Source organism: Mustela putorius, unplaced genomic scaffold (genome assembly GCF_011764305.1).
Source record: "Mustela putorius furo isolate JIRA1106 unplaced genomic scaffold, ASM1176430v1.1 tig00003834_pilon_pilon_pilon, whole genome shotgun sequence".
Classification (NCBI taxonomy): Eukaryota; Metazoa; Chordata; class Mammalia; order Carnivora; family Mustelidae; genus Mustela; species Mustela putorius.
Genome location: NW_025421987.1, coordinates 88,606,069 through 88,624,829, shown reverse-complemented (window position 1 = coordinate 88,624,829; position 18,761 = coordinate 88,606,069). Strand labels below are relative to the sequence as shown.

Sequence of the window (18,761 nt, the reverse complement as noted above, 5' to 3'; positions counted from 1 at the left end):
AGGCCCGGGCCTTGGAGTCGGACATGGATCACAACCGCTTGCAACTCTGGAGCTGATGGCATTTAGGCAAGTTTTCCCATTGCTCTAGAACTGACTTTCCTTGGGTAAAATGGGGATAACAGCCCCTGCAGAGTGCTAGGAGGACAGAAGGAGATCAATCATGTAGAACACCTCATGTGGGCTCAGCTCAGACTGCTCCCTGTCACGGACAACCAGTCCATCTTCCAGGTTGGAAAAACGGAGGCTCAGAAAGAAGCATCATATCCCAAGTCAAACACTAAATTAGCACCAGAGCTGGGTCAGACAGATCACACGAGCAATTTCTGTCCACTGCTCTGAACCCAGCATTCCATAGACAGAGCGGCAACAAAAACACCTGATATCACATCACTGACTTATATAGTCTGTCTTATAGCATAAAGGATCTTAAGTATCTAAGAAAGAGGCACACCATTTGTGATTTTTTTTTCCCCCAGGAGGAAACTGGGGAGGGAGACAGAAAAGTAAGAGGAAGGAAAGGGACAAAGATTACAAACAAGAAGAGCCACAGATCTCCTACCATTTGCCAGAGGAGGGCTTCACGTGTGGCTTGAACACAGAGGAAAATACCTCTACAAGGTCCTTTGGAACACTTGGTTACTGAAATGTCACAGCAAGGTGTGAGGAGGTAGTTGTCCCGCTCTTGCTAACCGAAATCAAACAGCTGCTCACTCCTGATCGCATGCGCTCTGACATCACACTACCTGGGTTCAAATCCCAGCTCCGCTACTGACCACGTGACTCCGAGCCACTGAAGCCCTCCAAGTCTTAGGTTCTTCCTCTCTACAATGGAGGTAAAACAATGGTACCTACAGGGATCGACACAGTGTGGTGTGTACGTATGTAATTCTCACACACGCCCCGACGCGGATGAAGCATGCAGATGTTACTCCGAGTGAAACAGGGCAGTCACCAAAGGGATGATACTGGAGGATTCCACCTCATGAGAGGTGCAGAGAGAAGTCAAATTCACCAACACAGAAGGGAGAATGGCAGTTGTCAGGGGCCAGGGTGAGGGGAATGGGGAGTCCGTGTGGAACGGCTATGGTGAGTTTCAGTTTTACAGAATGAAAGAAGCTCTGGAGATGGGCTGTAGGAGAGGTTGACTGCACTCAACACTACTGAGTTGTACACTTAGAAATGTGTAGATGGTAAATGTTATGCATTTTTTACCAAAATGAAAGATAAAATTGAAAAAAAAAAAATAGCACCTACTCATGGGTAGCGGTAGTAGAGACTCAGGGATTGAGGTCAAGTGCTTACCCCAGTGCCTGGCACCCAGAGAGCCCTCAATTCATGTCAGTGCTCCTTCTTCACCGTACCAGCATGTACACCCGCACCACCAGCCCCAACCTCTCAGTGCCCCTGTCTGTCACCACCAGAGCTGGGAAACCTCTCAAGCCCTTCCTGCTTCCAGGCAGCCTCCTGCTCTCCGGGCTCACACGCCGCCCAACCATAGCTATGGAGTAGGAGACACGCTGGGTGCAGATTCCCAGGGTCCTGGGCAGGACCCTGTTTCCCTGGTGCTTCAGAGCAGCTCAGGGAGCTGGGGGGCCTCCCCTTCAGCCCTGGACAGACAGAGCCTCAGAGCCCTTTCCTGTGCTATTACTATCCATCGCCTAATGCCACTGGCTTGAAAGAGCTTCCCCAAGACACATCTCCAGCATCTTCCCTGAACTAGAGGAAAGGACCCCCAGGTTCATCAGAAACCAAACTAACTACAAAGAACTACTCGTGGCCAGGTAGACAATCTATCAGTCTACAATCTGGTAGACTATAAGAGAGGGCGGTGCCCTCTTAGTCTCTCTTGCTATCAGATTCTCATGGTATCAGAGAAAGCAAAGAAGTGTGTGTGTGTGTGTGTGTGTGTGTGTGTGTATCTACAAGTATTTGTGTGTGTGTCTGTGTATGTCTGTGTCTGTGAGTGTGTGTGTGTACATGGCTCTGTGTGTGTGTGTCTATGAGTGTGTGTCTGTGTGTACATGGCTGTGTGTGTGTATGTGCGTCTGTACGTGTGTGTGTGTCTGTGTATAAAATCTGTTCAGAGTCAGGCTCACCTTTCAATGGGAATTACACTCCAGGATCCTGGCAGGTGCTAGAGGCTAAGACGGCAAGTGTGCTCAGTCTCTTTCAAGGCCCATGCAAAATCTCCACCGCCTGAAACAAACCGAAATAAGGGCCCCCACTACTCAGTTCTGCAGCCTGGACAAGCTGTCATCCCCTTTCAGGCAAGAAAAAGAGACAGACAGCAGAGCAGATCAGAAGGCAACAACTCACATTCCAACAACACTCCCATGACCAGAAGCAGAACAAAAGGAAGTAGAAACCGAGAAAGGGGAAAAAAAGGAAAAATTTACAAATAAATTCAGGGATCTGAGCCCATGAACATGACAGAAAGAGGTCTGAACTGGCTGAACCAGGTGCCAGCTCTGTCTCACCCAGGGGATGGGTAAGCGTGGACAGCTCTGGCATCCAGCGTCCCTGTTTCCTTACCTGCAAAACGGGCACATTCCTCTCCACCTCGGCCTGTGCGGGCAGCTGAAGTGGAATGGAAGGAGGAATGATTTGAGAGCCAAGAGACCTGGGCTCCAATCCCCACTAATCGGCCCTGTAGCCACAGGGTGAGTCAGCTGTGCCCCCGGGAGCCTCCACTGCCCACCATCCTGCTACACACCAAAGCAGACCAACCCAGTTGTCTCTAAGGCCCCTCCCAGCTTTACCAGTCCATCCACCGTCACAACATCCTGCACCCCGGGATTTTAATCCGAACTGCGAAGCCATACAAATGCTGCATAGATAGCAATATTTTTTTATGCTCTTAAGGCCAACCGTAACTCTGCTTTTCAAGCTAAAACTATCCTTCCCCAAGTGTCCACAAACGTCCTTCTGGCTTCTGGCTCTAGCCCTAGCAATCGGACAATACTCCCAAATTACCTTTCTACCCATCTCTGGTCAAGCCTCAGGTGGGAGGAAATATCTTTTTTTTTTTAACATACAAATAGAATTTTCCCTCGGGCAGAGTCGGTCTCTAAATCCCACTGTGAGAAGAGTTCCCCTGGGAAAGCAGCTGTCCACACCCCAAATTAAAGTGGCCAGCGCTCCCAGCAACATGTTTCATGGCCTTGCAAGCCTTCAGGGCTGCCAGCGCCAGGTCTGCGAGCCCCAGGTCTGCGAGCAGAATTGCCATTCGCTCTATCAATAATGATGTACTCACGCGAGTCAGGCCCCACAGGCAGCGGGCCCTCCGCCGGCCCTCACTCCCTCTCACACACCCTGAGTCTCACTGCAAAGAGGTGGTCCCAAGGCCCGAGGGGAACAGCACTGACACATTCTCTCCTCAGCTTCCAGAACAAGGGGCAAAGGAATGGAGGGGACGGAGGTGGGTGGGGGGTGGTGGACGGGGGCGACTTTGTTTCTGGAAACAAGAATTCAAATCCTGCTTCTCCTAAACCCTGAGTCACCTCCTTCTCTTCCAATAGATCAGTGTGGTGGGTAAACTTTTCCATATATGGAGAAGCAGGCCAGAGGATGTCAGAAAAATCACCCTTCTCTCCCCTGGCACTTGAAGAACATGCCCCCACTTATGACACAATTCCTTACTCGGAGTAAATGATTAACCCCAAAAGAAGTAGAGTCTCAACTTCTCCACAGGCTGTCCTGTTCCACGAAAAAGGGCTCCGCAGCCCAAACAAGGAAATGACGGGGTTGAAAGGCTTTACGTTCACCTGAGGAATAGGGCCGTCCAGAATACAATGACATTTATGGAGTCAATCTATTAATTCAGAGGAAAGGGGGTTGGCATCTGGAGTGGGGGGGGGGTGTACCTGAAGAGGTCACCAAGAAGCCAGTCCACAGTTCTTCTGATGCCGATGAGGCCAAAAACAATCCCCACCCTTGACCCCAATTCCCTGACACCCTTGGGCCAAGAATCCTCCTGGGAACTTAGTTTTTGCATGAGTTATTCATAGGACAGACACCAGGCAGGAAAACCCAGAATAAAACCAGACTTTCAGGAGAACATTGTTGTGGGAGTGGGGGAGAGGGAAGAGGGTTAAATGCCTAATTTAAATTGTTGATCAGAAGGTCCTGAGAAGGGGGCGCTTGGGTGTCTCAGTCATTAAGCATCTGCCTTTGGCTCAGGTCATGACCCCAGGGTGCTGGGATCGAGCCCTGTTTCAGGGTCCCTGCCTAGCTTCTCCCTCTCCCACTCCCTCTGCTTATGTTCCCTCTCTCGTTGTGTCTTTCTCTGTTAAATAAATGAATAAAATATTTATTTATTTATTTATTTATTTATTTATTTATTTATTTATTTATAGGTCCCAAGAAGTGTTTGGTAACTAAATTGGACCAGAAAGTCAGTTAGGAACAGATCTGGTCTAAAATGACTTCAGACGGAACTAAGAGAAGAGAAAGGAAAGAGATGGGATGCTGGGGAAAACGGCAGAGCAGGGGAGGAGGCGTATGCCTGGAGAAGGGAATCTACACCTCGGCTTCCCAGCAGTTCAATTATTTTACAGTGATCTTGCTCTACTATTGGCAAAGGCTTTCTCTAGGTCATGTGAGCTGTTTTTCAGAATCCTTGCCCACCTCCTGGTCTGCGCCATGAGGCTGCTAGTTCTCATCCCCAGAGAACCTTCCAGCAGTAAACAGCACCACTCAGGGAACCAGGGCACCCAAGCCCTAAGCCCAGGTCGGGCACTCGAGATTGTGGAAAACTCAGTTCTCCTCTTGTAGCTTATATTCTATCATCTACAAAGCAGGTGGATCACCTGAAACTTTCCAGCAACGTGCTCTAAAAGCAGCTTCTACTTGGTCTTTCCCAATAGTCATGACACAGTTATCCTGATTATTTACTTTATATTTTTGCAAATATGCCCTAAATATCCACAAAGCAGCAAGCATTTCTTGCTCATTGTGTGTTTAAGAAACACACACAAATATAAGGTAGGGAAACAGGGTCACCACATGCCAGAACCAGAACTCAGTAGAGAACTCCTGCCAGTGCAGTACCCCCAAGAGGTCCCAGAGGCAGCTCCGCAGAGGCTAAAGGGATGGTCTTCCTTTGTAACTGAGAAGACTGCATGTGGAGCCATGTGACCTGGTGGTTCTGTAGAAAGACTGTCCTCCTGTCAGGAGCTCAGAGTCCCTTCCAATACACAAACAGGAAGATACCAGGAGAGGGAAACGACATTCCATGGAGAACAGTTGCCCATGGACGACCTGGAAACTGTGAAAACCAAGGAGTAAGCAGACTACAGGGACAGGAATGAAAACCAAGAAAGACCTTATGTCTCCCTTTCATTTTGCAAAATTGCATTTGGAGATAAGTTTCCATACCCACAAAGAGGACCCACATTCCCTGATGTATGTGTACCTCTGGTCCCCTTGACCACTGAGAGCCACAGGTTCTGGGAGCTTAAAAGGAGAGAAGACCCTACCACTAAGCCCGACAGCCCTCCCCGCCCCGGTCCTAAATCCCCCCATGGTCACCCTGAGGTCTCCAGTGAGGGACTGATCATTTACCTCCTGCAGCTGTAAATTCCATCTTCCCAATAGAAAGTTCTTCCTTATATGGTAACAAAATCTGGCTCCTGCCTTTCAACCTCCTATTCTTCATCCTCCAGCCCCTTACAACCATTCGAACAACCTGTGTCTGTTCCACTGCCTTGGAATTTTGGTAGGTGAATCTAGATACCGAAATGAAGCTACCCACGATCTCGACCCTCAGGCACTCTGGCCATCTCCCAGCGCCATCGCGCCGCTAACTCTCAAAGCATCTGTTGTCAACTTGAAAGCCAACCTTTCTGGGTTTTCCCAAGAAGCACTGCTGCTAAGCAACCCTTCTCACCCCCAATACTGCATGTGGACGGCCAGCCTTAGGGACTCATGACACCTGCCCTAGTAATTCCCAGTTGCTGAGAAATGAGGAGAGGGACCTTGGAGACCTGTTCATCCGCCCACCTCTACCCCCTCCCCGAGGGCGCATTCCCACCCTTCCTGAAAAAAGCTCAGGGATGCAGATCCCATTCCCAGATCCCCATTCCTGCTTCCCTAAAACTGTCTCCAGGAGACAAGGCTGTTCCAAAGAACATTAAGAGCAAGTTCTTCAGGAAAAGAGGGCCTGGCCTGCTCAAGCACTCTCAGAGTAACAAAGCAGCCTGCAGGCAGGACAGTGGGGCCAACTTGCCCATCCAACACCACTGCAGACCTTTCTGTCTTTACCATGCGGGGGAGAGAATATTCCATTCTGCCAGTTCCAATGGCACTACTTGAATTCAATGTACAAGCAGCAGCAATGCCTCACATTGGCAGCGCACTTTATCAGTTTATAAAGGCCTTCCCAGACAGTCTCACTGAATCCTACTCGCAACTCCACCGGGAGTAGTATACCCAATATCGTGACAGCAAAGAGGAGGCTCAGTGAGCCCAAGTATATTCCCAAGGTCACACCCACAGTAGATCACGAAAGGAAGACTGCTTTAGAAGTTAGACTAGTTGAGATTCCAGGTCCAATTCCGCGCCAGGAAGACTGTGTGACCTCCGGGCACCTGTTTAACTTTTCTAAACCTCAGTTTCTACACCTGAAAATTAGAAATTAAAATGGCCCTTCTGCCTCCTCTCAGAGCAGTTCTGAGGATCAAATGAGATAATGAGAGTTAAAACCCTCTGGAAAACGGGAAGGCGGTCCAAAAGTGTAAGGGATTATTGTGTGATTACTTGTAAATGACTGCGCATTCCATTACAAATACAAAAAAGCAGTGAGGTCATTCTCAAGACAAAGAATCCTGAAGGCTCTGGGAATGAAAGGAAAATGATTTGACGTCCTACAGGGTTCTGCCTTCTCTGTGCTTCTCCCTGGCAGCTGAGGCTCAGCGTCCAGATTTTCAGCGCTCCCTTTTCAGCTACAAGCAAATGCCAGCCCAAAGCGAGGTAATACTGAGAGGGAGGTACGGAAGACCCCCTGAGAGCCTCAGTTCCGGAAACGTGACCTGTGATGTTCTCCTTGGAGAAGTTGTTAGAAACACAGGCTCCAGTCTCTCTGCAATAAGCCCGTGGGGAAATAAGTGTACAGTAACGAGCTATTTACCAGAGAGCACTAAGGAAGCTCCCAAGCATGAATTAATCAAGGGCACAGGATATTTCAAGTTGCACATACTAAAAAGACAGAAATCAGCAACCCATTTAACCTCCCAGCTCAGCTCTCTTCTCAGAGGCTCAACCTGGAATTCAGGAGTCCCAGGCCACAGAGAGGTCCATTTGCATACCAGAGGTGGGCTGCAGATCACCCAGGGGGGAGCAGAGGGTACTCAAGAATCTCTGAGAGTATGAGTTCACTGGACTGGCTTCCTTCAGGCCTCTCCCAACATGCTAGTCATCAGGATTCTCTTCAATTTCTGCAAAGATCCAAGTCATCAATGTCATTTAAGGAGGGTCCAGAGCTTCCCCAGAAATCCATTTCCAAGGCTGATGAGCACACAGCTCAGTGATGATTGTTTTCTGGTTTGCATTTTATCATCTGCTTCCTTGTGCCTAACATTGGAGAAAGGCACTAAATTAATTTATCACAGCGATGTGTGATCACCCATTAAAAGCATGTGCCCGAATCCCAAGGGAAGATACAGCAAAGAGCTCTGAGATGCAGACATGAATGCAACATGGGACAAGAGGTGGCCAACTCCTTTAGTTCTGACTTCAGCAGGGAATCCTCCCTCTGTGGGAGGCACAGACTTCCAGGCCAGGGATTAAATGAGGGTAGGACAGGGGCAGTGACAAAGGACATTTCCAGGCAAATGGAAGGATTTGAGCCCAGGCAAGAAAGAGCCGTGTCCAGTGACCAGCTACGTGTGTGGGCCACTAGTGGGCACACAAGTGGAGACAAAAAGAGGTAAGTCAGCCAGGCAAACTGAAGCGAATACTTAGTGTGGCTTAAGGCGATTGGATGGATTCTATTTCTGAAAGCAGAGTGCTGTTTTTTGAGATGCAACGCTCTGATCAGGTTTTTAAAAAATGGTCTCCTTCACTCTTCACTGGAAAATAACAGTAATAATCACAAAAACAACCAAAATTTAAAGAACGTTTACTCTGTGCTGGGCATTATACTAACCAGGCTGCATATATTATCCCATTTGACCCCATCAAACACCCTGTGACATAGGCAATCTTACCCATCATACAGATGAGGAAATAAAGGCTTAAAGGAAAAGTAAACTGTGCAAGTCCCAGAGACAGTAAGTGGAAGAGCCCAGGAATAACTAACTCCCAATGCAAACTCAATCCCTTGCAATTCTAGAATGCACTCTCCAATTTCTAACTTTCTTTCCTATTGTACAGACTCTGCCTATCGACTCTGCCTATCCTATTTCTACGAGATGAAATCATCCTTACATAACTATCACAGATAACCATCCTATATACCACAAGCATAACTCTCTACAAAAAGAGTTGGCCATATTCCTGATTTTCTTCTGTCTCCCCAGAAGGCCCTCGGAGTCAGGAGCCTGGCCCGTGTGCTCAGCACTGTGCATACAATGAACACTCGATTGTCCCAAGTTTTCAGTTAAACAATGTCTTTGAAGGTTGGGCCAGTGGAGTAACACAATACTGGCTGTCGTCTCCACTCTATCCCTCACAGAAATGGAACTAATCTCAGTGAGGTTCCCAAGGTCTGAAGAGGAGACACAGCCGAGGTGAAGGAGACAGGGCAAGGATGGTGTTCAGGGGGTGGCCTGAAGTTTCCACAGCTACTCTAAGGCTACGTGACCCTGAACCTGCAGCCAGGTGCCCAAAGGCCTCAGGAGGAGGTAGACAGAAGGCACGGTTCCTTGAAAAAGGGAAAAAAAAAAAAAAAAAAAAAAAAACCAGGACCCCTCACAAATGTGATCGGTGCTAAGCCACTCTGTCTCTCAGCTTTAGTGAACAGACACACTGGGCTAGCACAGTGGTTTTCAAACTTTTTTTTTTTCTTCCGCAGCAGCAGAGACCTTCCTTTAAACAAAATGCTCTGCAGATGCTTACTTGTAAAGGAGATAACACCAGAGCTGCTCCGACTGGGTTCCAGAGCTCCCCTTCCCCAGCTCTTCTCCCCCACTTGCCGCCTCCACCACCCAGTACCCCTATCCCAACCCCACTCCTGGAGTTCTGCAATGCTGTGTTACTCAGGAAAGCACAGCTTGAAAACCAGCAGCTTTCTGAGCTCTTCACAGTACCTCCCAACTCTCATGGTGTAACCTCCAAGGTGAGCTGTACCTCCTTAATTAAGCAGCTCTGTGTTTTTACCAGGGAGACAGCTAATATATGGGATAGCAGGGAGGAAAGAGTTCTCCAATTAGGAAACTTGGAGCTTCGTCTATTTAGGACCTGTGTTCTCACTAAGCAAGTTACTCATATCTCACTAAGCCTCATTTTTCTCATCTGAAAAATGGGAAGTAACAGTGTTATCTACCAAATAGGGCTCTTAGGAGAACTACCTAATGTGTGTAAGTTGCTTAGTAAAGTGTGACGATAAATACTGCATTATGATCTCCTCATCTATAAATGGATGTAAATTCACAGATGGAAAGAGGTAGCACTGTGTCCAAAGCAAAGAAGAGGCTCAAGATGTGACTGGGGCTCAGTGCTCTCAGGCGCATTTCCAACCTGAAAAAACAATATGACAGCAATAAAGAGCTTGAGGAAGGAAAACATTTGTGTTCCCAATTCCCCGCAGCTCATCTGTGAAAAATCTTACAGCTTGTTTCGGGAACCTCTGAAACCCAAGGCCATTTTAGGCTTCCAAGAAAGTCAACCAAGACAGTCAAGGGTGGAGAAAGCAAGGTTAAGAAAACCACTGACCCAGGTCATTGGCACAGGAGGAAGTGTTAGACCGGGCATCCCCACTTCTGCCTTCCATATGAACCAGCCAAGTGGCTTCAAAAATCCCATCTGTCTGAGTCTCCATTTCCTTATCTATAAAAGAGGAGTGAGAACAATCTTCCTTTCTATCTCCCCCTAATTTAGGTAGAACCAAGGAGTTAATGGGTATGAAACTTGAAAACTTCTCAGCTCTATACCTATATCATCATTTTGATTATAACCTCAAGGAGAAAGTGGAACCACTCTAAGAAATAAACGTGCCCCAAACTTGGGAATTGCCCCATCTGAAGGCCCCTGCTCCAACTGCACAATCCTCTGTCTGTTGCCTGAGTTTCGCCCTAGGCTCCCTGGCCATCCTGAAGGTGCTGCCAGCTTAAGCCCCAGGTCACCCTGGCATTCCCAGCGGACCCCAACCAGTAATATGAACTGCACAAGAAATAATATCCCAGAGCCCTCAGGCCAGCATTCAGGATCTCCAGGATGGGCCCAACCCATCTCTCTAGCCACATCTCCCATTATATTTGCTACATGAATCCCCCGCTCCAGGGAAGAATGTACCCCCACTTCCTCCAACCCTGAGATTTGCCCATATCTCCCCACTAGTGCTTTGCCTCCAAATTTGATTGCAAAATCTTTTTTCTGTGCAATGAGGAAGCAGATCCCCAAGTTTTCACCCCCCATCCTTTCTCTACAGACAGTCCCACCCATTTCCAGTCCATTAACACCCACATCAAAAGAAGAAGAAATACTTCCGTATTTCTTTGTAGTTAATAAATCGAACACCCCATTTTCTTAAATGCTTAATGTCAGATAGGACCACGACACCCTTTTAGCAAATGAGGAAGCTGGGGGTCCATACGGGAGTTAAGTAGCTGAGCCCATGGGCCAAGTTCAGAGCCTGTGTCATTACCCACTCTCCCCCAGTAGCCAAGGACAATCAAAATCCCACTATGGGGGTGCTGGGCTGGCCTGCCATTAGCTCACTGTGGGACCCTGGGCAAATCACTTCCTTTTCCTGAACCATAAAATAAGAACCCCGGGGCCACCCCACACATCCACACCCCATTTCTGTCCTCCTGAAGGGTTCAGAATGAAACGCTGGAGAGATGTTAACAAGGTAGCATCTCACACACGTCTGGGCAGTCCCCTTCCAAGCCTTCCCTCCCACGCCCCAAAGCCCATCCTGAAAGGAGGAAGGAGAACTGACCAGAGTGTCCAAGGGCCCCCCAGAACTCTATAGGGTGGCCCAGGGCACAGCACATGACAGCATCCCCACCTGGACCAGCAAGCCACTCCCCAAAGAGCAGCTGCAGTCATGGTCATGGTGCAGGAAGCTTGTCAGCAAACTGCTGGTGGGACTGGCAATGTTTCATTACCTTGAGAGACAGGAGCATTAATGCGGACTCAGTCTGCACTGCACATGCCTCGCAGCCTGCAGGGTTCACAAGGGAGGGCAGCGGATGAAGCCTTGTCTCCTTCAAGCTGCTTAAGACATCAGCTTCTCTCTGCAGTGGAGGCAATGTGACTACTGCCTGAGGCCCACCCTCTCGTCTCATGTGGAGACAGGATGCATGGAGCAGACCACCCTGTACTCTCCTGAAGTCCGAATGCTGCCTGCTGGGCTCTTCCAGGACCACAGACTCCGGTACCTGGCAAAAATTCAGGTACCAACGAGTCCAACTCCTGTTAACAACGTGCCAGGGGCATTCATTCATTCAGAAGGCATCACTGATGTCTACTTGAGACACGGTGGTAAGACAAGGCTAGGTTTCTGCTCCACGGACTTTGCACTAGTATCTCAAGTGGCTTCCCAATGGCAAGAGGCTAAGTCCAAGTGCTCTATGTGATATCTCAAATTTCTCGGTAACTGGGACTCAACCTTCTATTCTCACCCAGAACTAACTCCCTCCCACTGCCACTCAGCACACATTCTTTGCTTTACTCGGACTAAACTCTTAGCTTGCATTGTTCCCTTTGCTTGAACTACTACCCTCCCCAGCCCAAGATCAAGTAGACATATCCTAGCTATCCTTCCAGGCCTGCTGATCATTCCCAACAGGAATATGACTGCTCTTTGAAGAAAGGCAGCTATCTATATAGTGCCTCATGCCTTACAGGACACCTAGCATCTCCGGCCCTGTCTACTGAGTGACAATCATGTTCTGGCCTCCAGCCCTGAGACAACAAAAACCACTCCCCACATCTGCACAGGTCCCTTGGACAGATGTTATTGCCCCCACCCGAGAACCACCCAGCCACGGTTACCCTCCATGAAACCTGCCTTGCTTCTCAGGGCAGTCGGGGCCATTTCTCTTTCAATTTGCTCAGCCTACAGTCCAGCATGTCAATCATAACCTTCCTGTAAGCTTATCATGTACCTGACTTAGTCATTCTCTTCCCGGGGAGGGTCCCCAATGGAAGAATCCATGAATTCTCCGCCCACAGTGCCAAATCCAACATAGTGTCAGTCTCATAGTAAGTGTCTAATAAACAGCTGGGAACAAATCGTGTAAACAAGACAACTGTCCGGGGCATGATTCCCAAGAGGAACTGAATTGAACAGGAAAATTACAAATCAACCACTTTGATTAAAACTAAGGAAAACCCATTATGATAAGCACTGAGTGACGCAATAAGCTACTGAATCACTCTACAGTACGCCTGAAATTAATGTTAACACTGCATGTTAACTATGCTGGAATTTAAAAAAAAAGCTAAGGAGAACACAACTCAGAAACTGAAATTGGGCAAATGGCCTGCATTTTGGGGATAACAAGTGTATTAATGTTATATATTTCATGTAAATAAATACTGAGTAGAACATCAGACCTAATATATTGCGGTATTATAACTGTACATATTAAGTGTCTGGGGATAATACTGCACAGGCACTTCTAAAGGAGTGTGTAGTGGTGGGTGCATATTCTTGATGGACTCACCAAAACTCCTTCCCACCCCTAAAGCACCTTCTCATACTGCAGAAGCAGACTGCTAGAAACTACATTTCCCACACTGCCTGGAAGCTAGTGAACCAGCATCCAGCCATCGAATGTACTTGTGTGAGACCTACAAGGTGGGAGTGAGGCTAAAGCTTCCTGCCTCCTTCTATAGGCAAGCACCATCGTGAGTCCAAGGCCACTCCATGTGGCAATCCAGTATCCAATAACCAGCAAGGAAGCTACTGAGATAAGTGTGGAGGCCCCAGCAGTGGCTTCCTCATCGCTGGACTGCAGCCACTGTTCCAGCCTTTCTAACAATTTTGTGAGCATCTCTTCCCCAAATGAACTCCGTTCCACTCAAATGATGTGGAACCTCTGTCCTGCCCTCTAAGCCTGAAGATACAGAAGGCCTGGGGCGGGGTGGGAGGTGGATACAGTAGATCAGCTCACTGATGATCCATACCTCGACTTCAACTGCTGAAGTATGCCTTAAGTCTGCCTGTACCTGGGACCTTCTCCCTGGCCTCTGTGGAGGGAAGAAAAAGAGCTCACTTTACCACAATTAGCCTAACAGACCTAGGGAACAGAAATAGAGGGCATAAGCTAATCAGAACCACACAAACTAGTTTACGGCCAACTTAAACTCTAAGTCATGTAAAACAAAGAGTGTTCACAGCAGAAGTGCTGACTCTTTCCCGAGAATTCTTGGCTTGACCTCTTTGTTTTCCAGAATTGCCACTGAATACTTGAGTACCTCAAAGGCATGCCGGCTGCAGACCGAGCCCATCTGCTCTGTGCAGCTCCACAGAGTAGGCCTCCAGAAATGTCTGCTCCTGTCCTTGCTTCCTCATTTGCAAAATAGAGATAGCATGAGTGCCTTCCCTACCGGTCTGCTTAGAGGATTAGATGAGTCACTATGAGCAAAGCAGCAGCACCAGTGGCTGGCACATGGGGACGCCGGCCAAGTGTCACCCGATGTGTGATCCTAAGAGCCAGTGGAGGACACTGCGAGAAGTCCTACTTTGCAAACGAGGAAACTGAGACTCAGAGAGATTATATAACTTGTCCAAGGTAGGACGGCTGGTAAGCAAGGAGTGGAGGCCGGATCCAAAACCAGCCCCACCGCCTTCCACCAAGCCTGTAGCTCCATGCACTCTGCTTGCTGATAGGCACGCTGAATGGAAAAACGTATGCATCTCGAGGAAGAAAATCAGCCTGTACGTAACAGGGCTGTACCCTGGGAGCTCTCTGGGCATCGCAGAACGCTCAGGTCAATGTCATAAGCCCTGCCCTTCAGCAAAGTCAGCTCCTGTGGGTAAAATTAGCTCAGCACTGCTCCAGTGCAGCCTAGAGGCCCGAGGCAAAACCCACCCTGGGCACAGCGCAACCTCACCTGACCCTCCCAGCAGGGGTCCCTCATGTACCTCATTAGGGCCTGAGATGACTCATTTTGCTCTTTCCTGTCTCTGGCTGCTGAGGTCACCTCTCTACTATCCAGAAAGACAGCTCCAAAGGAGAAGTCAAGATGAAAATGCAAGCCATCATTCTGCATTCCTTTCCCCCAGGGCAGTTCACGATCAAGGATGGGGTGCCTGTCTGCCATGCCGGCTGCAGACTGAGGGAAGGCGGCTTTGCCGAGTTATATAACCAAGTCGAGTACCAAAGACAGACACCAGCCCAGATGGACTCCTGAGACTGGCCTCCTTATTTTACTCTAGTACTGAGCAGGGGAGGGGCCTATTCTAGATTCCTGGGCCCTATAGAACACCGCACATAGAGAATGACCGCTAGGGCATCCCCTGCATCTTCCCAACCCCATGCCACCGTACTTGAAGGCAGAGCTCCAATGCCACCTCTCCTAGGGCCTTCCCTGCTCCCATCCTGACCCAGCTAGAATCACAACTTCTATAAAAGCTTCTACCTCCACCCTTATTATTTGGCACTTACTCATTCAACAAATATCTCCTGCATCCCTGTTTTGAACTTGAAGATTCAGAACTAAAAGAAATGAGTTTTGTTCCCAAAGACACAAAACAAGCTCCAATAAATAGCTGAAAATGGGGGAGTTACCGGGGATCAGAAGTTTATTCCAAATAGAGATGTCAGGGTGAAATCTTGAAAGGTATATGGGAGGTACCGTGATCACGTGGGGCAAGGAGCGAGGTCTTCCCCAGGGAACAGTGTGTGTGAAGTCATGGAGGCTACAGAGAATCTCGTGGATATTCCTGGAATGCAGGATCTGTCTCAGAGGTTAGTGAGATGATGATGGGAAGAAGCAGGGGCCAAATGACCAAGAGTCTTCTTCTTTAGGCACAGGATTGTGGATTTTATCCTGAATGAAGAAATCAACCAAGGATTTTAGGAACAGAGAAATGGCATGCGTGGGTTCGCATTTTTGTAAAGTCGTTCTGGAAGAACAGAGAATGGGATGGGGGAAGGGAAGAATGATTCAGCCACTGCAGATGAGAGATGCTGAGGGTGGGGACTGAGGTGGACAGTGAAGATGGAGGAAGGGTGGGTAGGAGTTTACCACATGTGACTCTGATAAGATCTGAGGATGACAAGAAGAAAAAAGTGATGGGAAGGGTGCTGACATCCAGAACGAGCCCTAGTTTCCAGGCTTGGGTGAATGAAGACAGAGCAGGATATCATTGGTTAAGGGGACAATGCTAAGACGGTTGAGTCGAGGTAACTTTAACATTTCCAACAGGAGTATACAAAAGGCACTTCCAGAGAGGGGGCCGACTCAGGAGGTATAAACTGAATGTAAGCCCCCAGGAGTCATGAGCACAAAGACAGTGATGGGAGCTGAAGACAACACTCTACAATGCCCCCATACCTATGAGCTGTGAGGGGAACAAGGGTCAGGGAAGCATCCATGAGGACGGGCCGGAGGGGCAGAGGAAGACTGAAGGCCACAAGAGTGGTAAACAGGCACAATACCATCGGGCCAGATCAGAGCAGGGCTACAAAGAAATGATTATGACCCCTGCAGACATAGGTAAGAACAGCTTCAGTCAGACTGAAACGCGCTAAGAGGCCCGAAGAAGGTAAGGTAAGGCAGAGAAGAAAAGAGGGGGAATGGCATGTTATCAGAGAAGGACACGTGGGTGTGTACCTTACTTCCCCTACTAGACAACAAGCTTCCAAGGCAGTGCCACCCAATAGAAATGTAACACAAGCCATAAAGGTAACTTGTCATTTGCTAGCCTGAGCCACGTTTCTAGAATTCAAGAAAAAAGGAAAAATTAATTTTAATAGTACATTTAATTTAACCCCATACAACCAACATACTACCACTTCATAAGTAAGGAATACAAAATGTATCAACAAGATATTTGACATTTTCTTTTCTATAAAGCCTTTGAAATCTGATGAATACTTCACACTGACAGCATCTCTCAATTTAAACTGGCCACACTTTAAACCCTCAATGGCCACACGTCATTCTGATTTACCTTTGATGAATCAGGGCCCAGCATGGAAGCTGGCACACTGTACATTTTTTGTAAAAAAAAAAAAAAAAAAAAAAATGATGAGTTGAATGGATAGGAGATGGACGGAAGGATGAATGCGTGGATGGATGGATGGATGGATGGATAGATGGATAGACTGTCATCCACTGATAAAATCTCTGAACTCTCATGGCTTCTTCTCCCTCTATCAGTGGTACTTTAAATTCCCAGTCTTGGGTCATATTATGATTAGAGCCTTGGTATAGCTTAATATTAACATAAGCAGCATAATATCCATTCCTTCGAAACTTCTTCTCTTCCTTCAAAAATCACAAACGTTGTCAGTCTAATTTTCTTAGAGCAAAACAACTCTGTGAAACACTGAGAAGACCTACCACTCACATGTATCTCAAGCTGGCCACTTACCTCTCTGAGCCTCCACTTCCCTCACCCTAAAAATATAACCTCAACTCAGCATACCTCATAGACTCACTATGCAACTAAAACTAGTGAAGACACTAAGATATTATACAGAAGTCGGGTATCACCCAGAAGTCTCTCTTCATCATAAACATAATACACCATATGAGCTTAAAACATGATAAGCCACCATCAGGTCCACGTGCACACATTCATAAACAGGGCTTGGCTGCATTAACACTAGTATTTTCATCGCCAGCATCACTCTTCTTCCCTTCTCCCTGCAAAAACCGCACAAGGTGTGGCCACTTGCCAGAGGAAAAACAACAAGGTTTTCCCAGAGTCATCACACTCTTGAGGTCTACAGAACTGGATAGAGCTTACCTCCCAAATGGAGACCTACAAATGCTGCTCAGGGTGTGACCGAGCCTGGGAGATGGGGTGGTTGAAGGCTGTTACCTTTCTACCAATGGCACAAAAAACATGTCCTATACAAACATCACTTAGAATTTCACAGTGAAAATATTCTCTGCCCCACCCAACTTCTAAGAGCTACCTGTCCATGGCAATAACTATTTGGTTTCATCCTGCTTTGAGTATGAAATACAGAAATACTGGGGGGATTAGAAAAGGTATAACGCTGAAAGAAAGACTTCTTAGGTGTACAGCTGACAAGTGGAGGACAAGAATGAAGACCATCAATTTGTTTCTTTTGCCGGTCAAGGTCACCATCAACAAATCTGATTTAAAACTTCCTTCAAAATTCTGCAGTTAACTGACCAAAGTGAGGGTCCCTCACAGACCCCAGAGATGAGGTCACTCACCTGACTATCCAGCAGCACCCTAAATGAGCAGGAAAGATACAAGAAGAAGAACATATGGAGGCCTGAGATGCGGTAGAGGATGGAGGGGACGGGGCCATGGGGATACAGTATGTGAGTAGCAAAGCAGAGCCTTTAACCCTCTTGGTCCGAACCCACATCTTTCACGTTTCTCTTCATGTGATCCCATTTTTTAAAGCCAAATTTAAAAGTACCCACAACTCACCCAGCTAGATAAAACTATTGATACAGAGGTTGCAGAGTTAAAGGGAAAAGTTAAAAAACAGATAAACTCTGTGGCAAATGTCATTGAACCCAAACTCAGTTCTACTAGCCAAAGATAAATTATTATTCCACTTGGTATTTCTCAGCCACACATTCTCCACGGACAGTAAAATCCTGCTGGCAAAACATCCATCACAACCAGTTTCCAGCCGATCACACACAGAACCCTTTTGTGTCACCCTCCTGGGCCTGAACCCACAGACGTGTGTCATCACCTGACCTAAAGTTAGAGCAGAGGTCAAATCCTAACCAGGCACCACGTTATTGACTTATTCTGAGAAAGACCTGTCGCAAGACCAGAAATACGCAGCGTCCATATGATCACCACTTTCTGTCTGTCACCATCAGAAAGTGGTCTCATGAGAGTGAAGGTCAAGTCAAAGGCTCAGGAACAGCAGGAGATGGATTGAAGCAGCCCTCTCACCACCAGTGGTCTCGCCAAGGAAACTGGAAGGCACCCTGAGCCGAGGCTCCCTCTTCCCTGAGCCTTGCCAATGCTTAGGAACAAGGACTCTGGTCCTCATTTTGCAGAAGATACCAGTACCCGATCTTCATAGACATCACTACAAATTCACAGGACACAGAGGTGACATGGTGTCGGAGGGGGGTATCCAGGCTTTGCAATCAACCAAATCCAAGTTCTAAGGCCTGCGCATGCCACCGTGTGACACGGCACAGATTATGCACTGAGTTCTGATTTCACCTGTAAGCTGAGGGAATGATGAAAATCCTCCCTCCTGGGGCTGCTGGGAGATGGGACACAGTGCTAGCAAACTGCCCCACACCCGGCGCATGGCGGCTAGGATTTAAAATAAAAATAAAGATACAATTTGTCTGCTTCTTCCTGGTCCAAACCTTTCCCCTCCCCTTGTAAGAAGGGTAACATGGAAATGCTGCTCTTCCTCCCTCCTACAGCACAGGTGCCACTGTGCTCACACAGAGCCTCCTAA

General features: G+C 47.8%; 1 protein-coding gene across 8 annotated transcripts in view; it reads right to left on the bottom strand.

Moving 5' to 3' along the window:
- LOC101676863 (LIM domain containing preferred translocation partner in lipoma) overlaps nt 1-18,761 on the bottom strand; it is a 655,863-nt gene that overhangs the window by 601,249 nt on the left and 35,853 nt on the right. Inside the window, exon 1 of one of the 8 annotated variants that reach the window (XM_045088090.1) lies at nt 3,254-3,454. The exons of 6 other annotated variants lie outside the window; for them this stretch is intronic. The gene's annotated coding sequence lies outside the window, so the exon portion shown is untranslated. Of the gene's footprint in view, nt 1-2,096; nt 2,234-3,253; nt 3,455-18,761 lie in introns of those variants that run through there. One more of the 8 variants, XM_045088089.1, reaches the window with a different exon arrangement.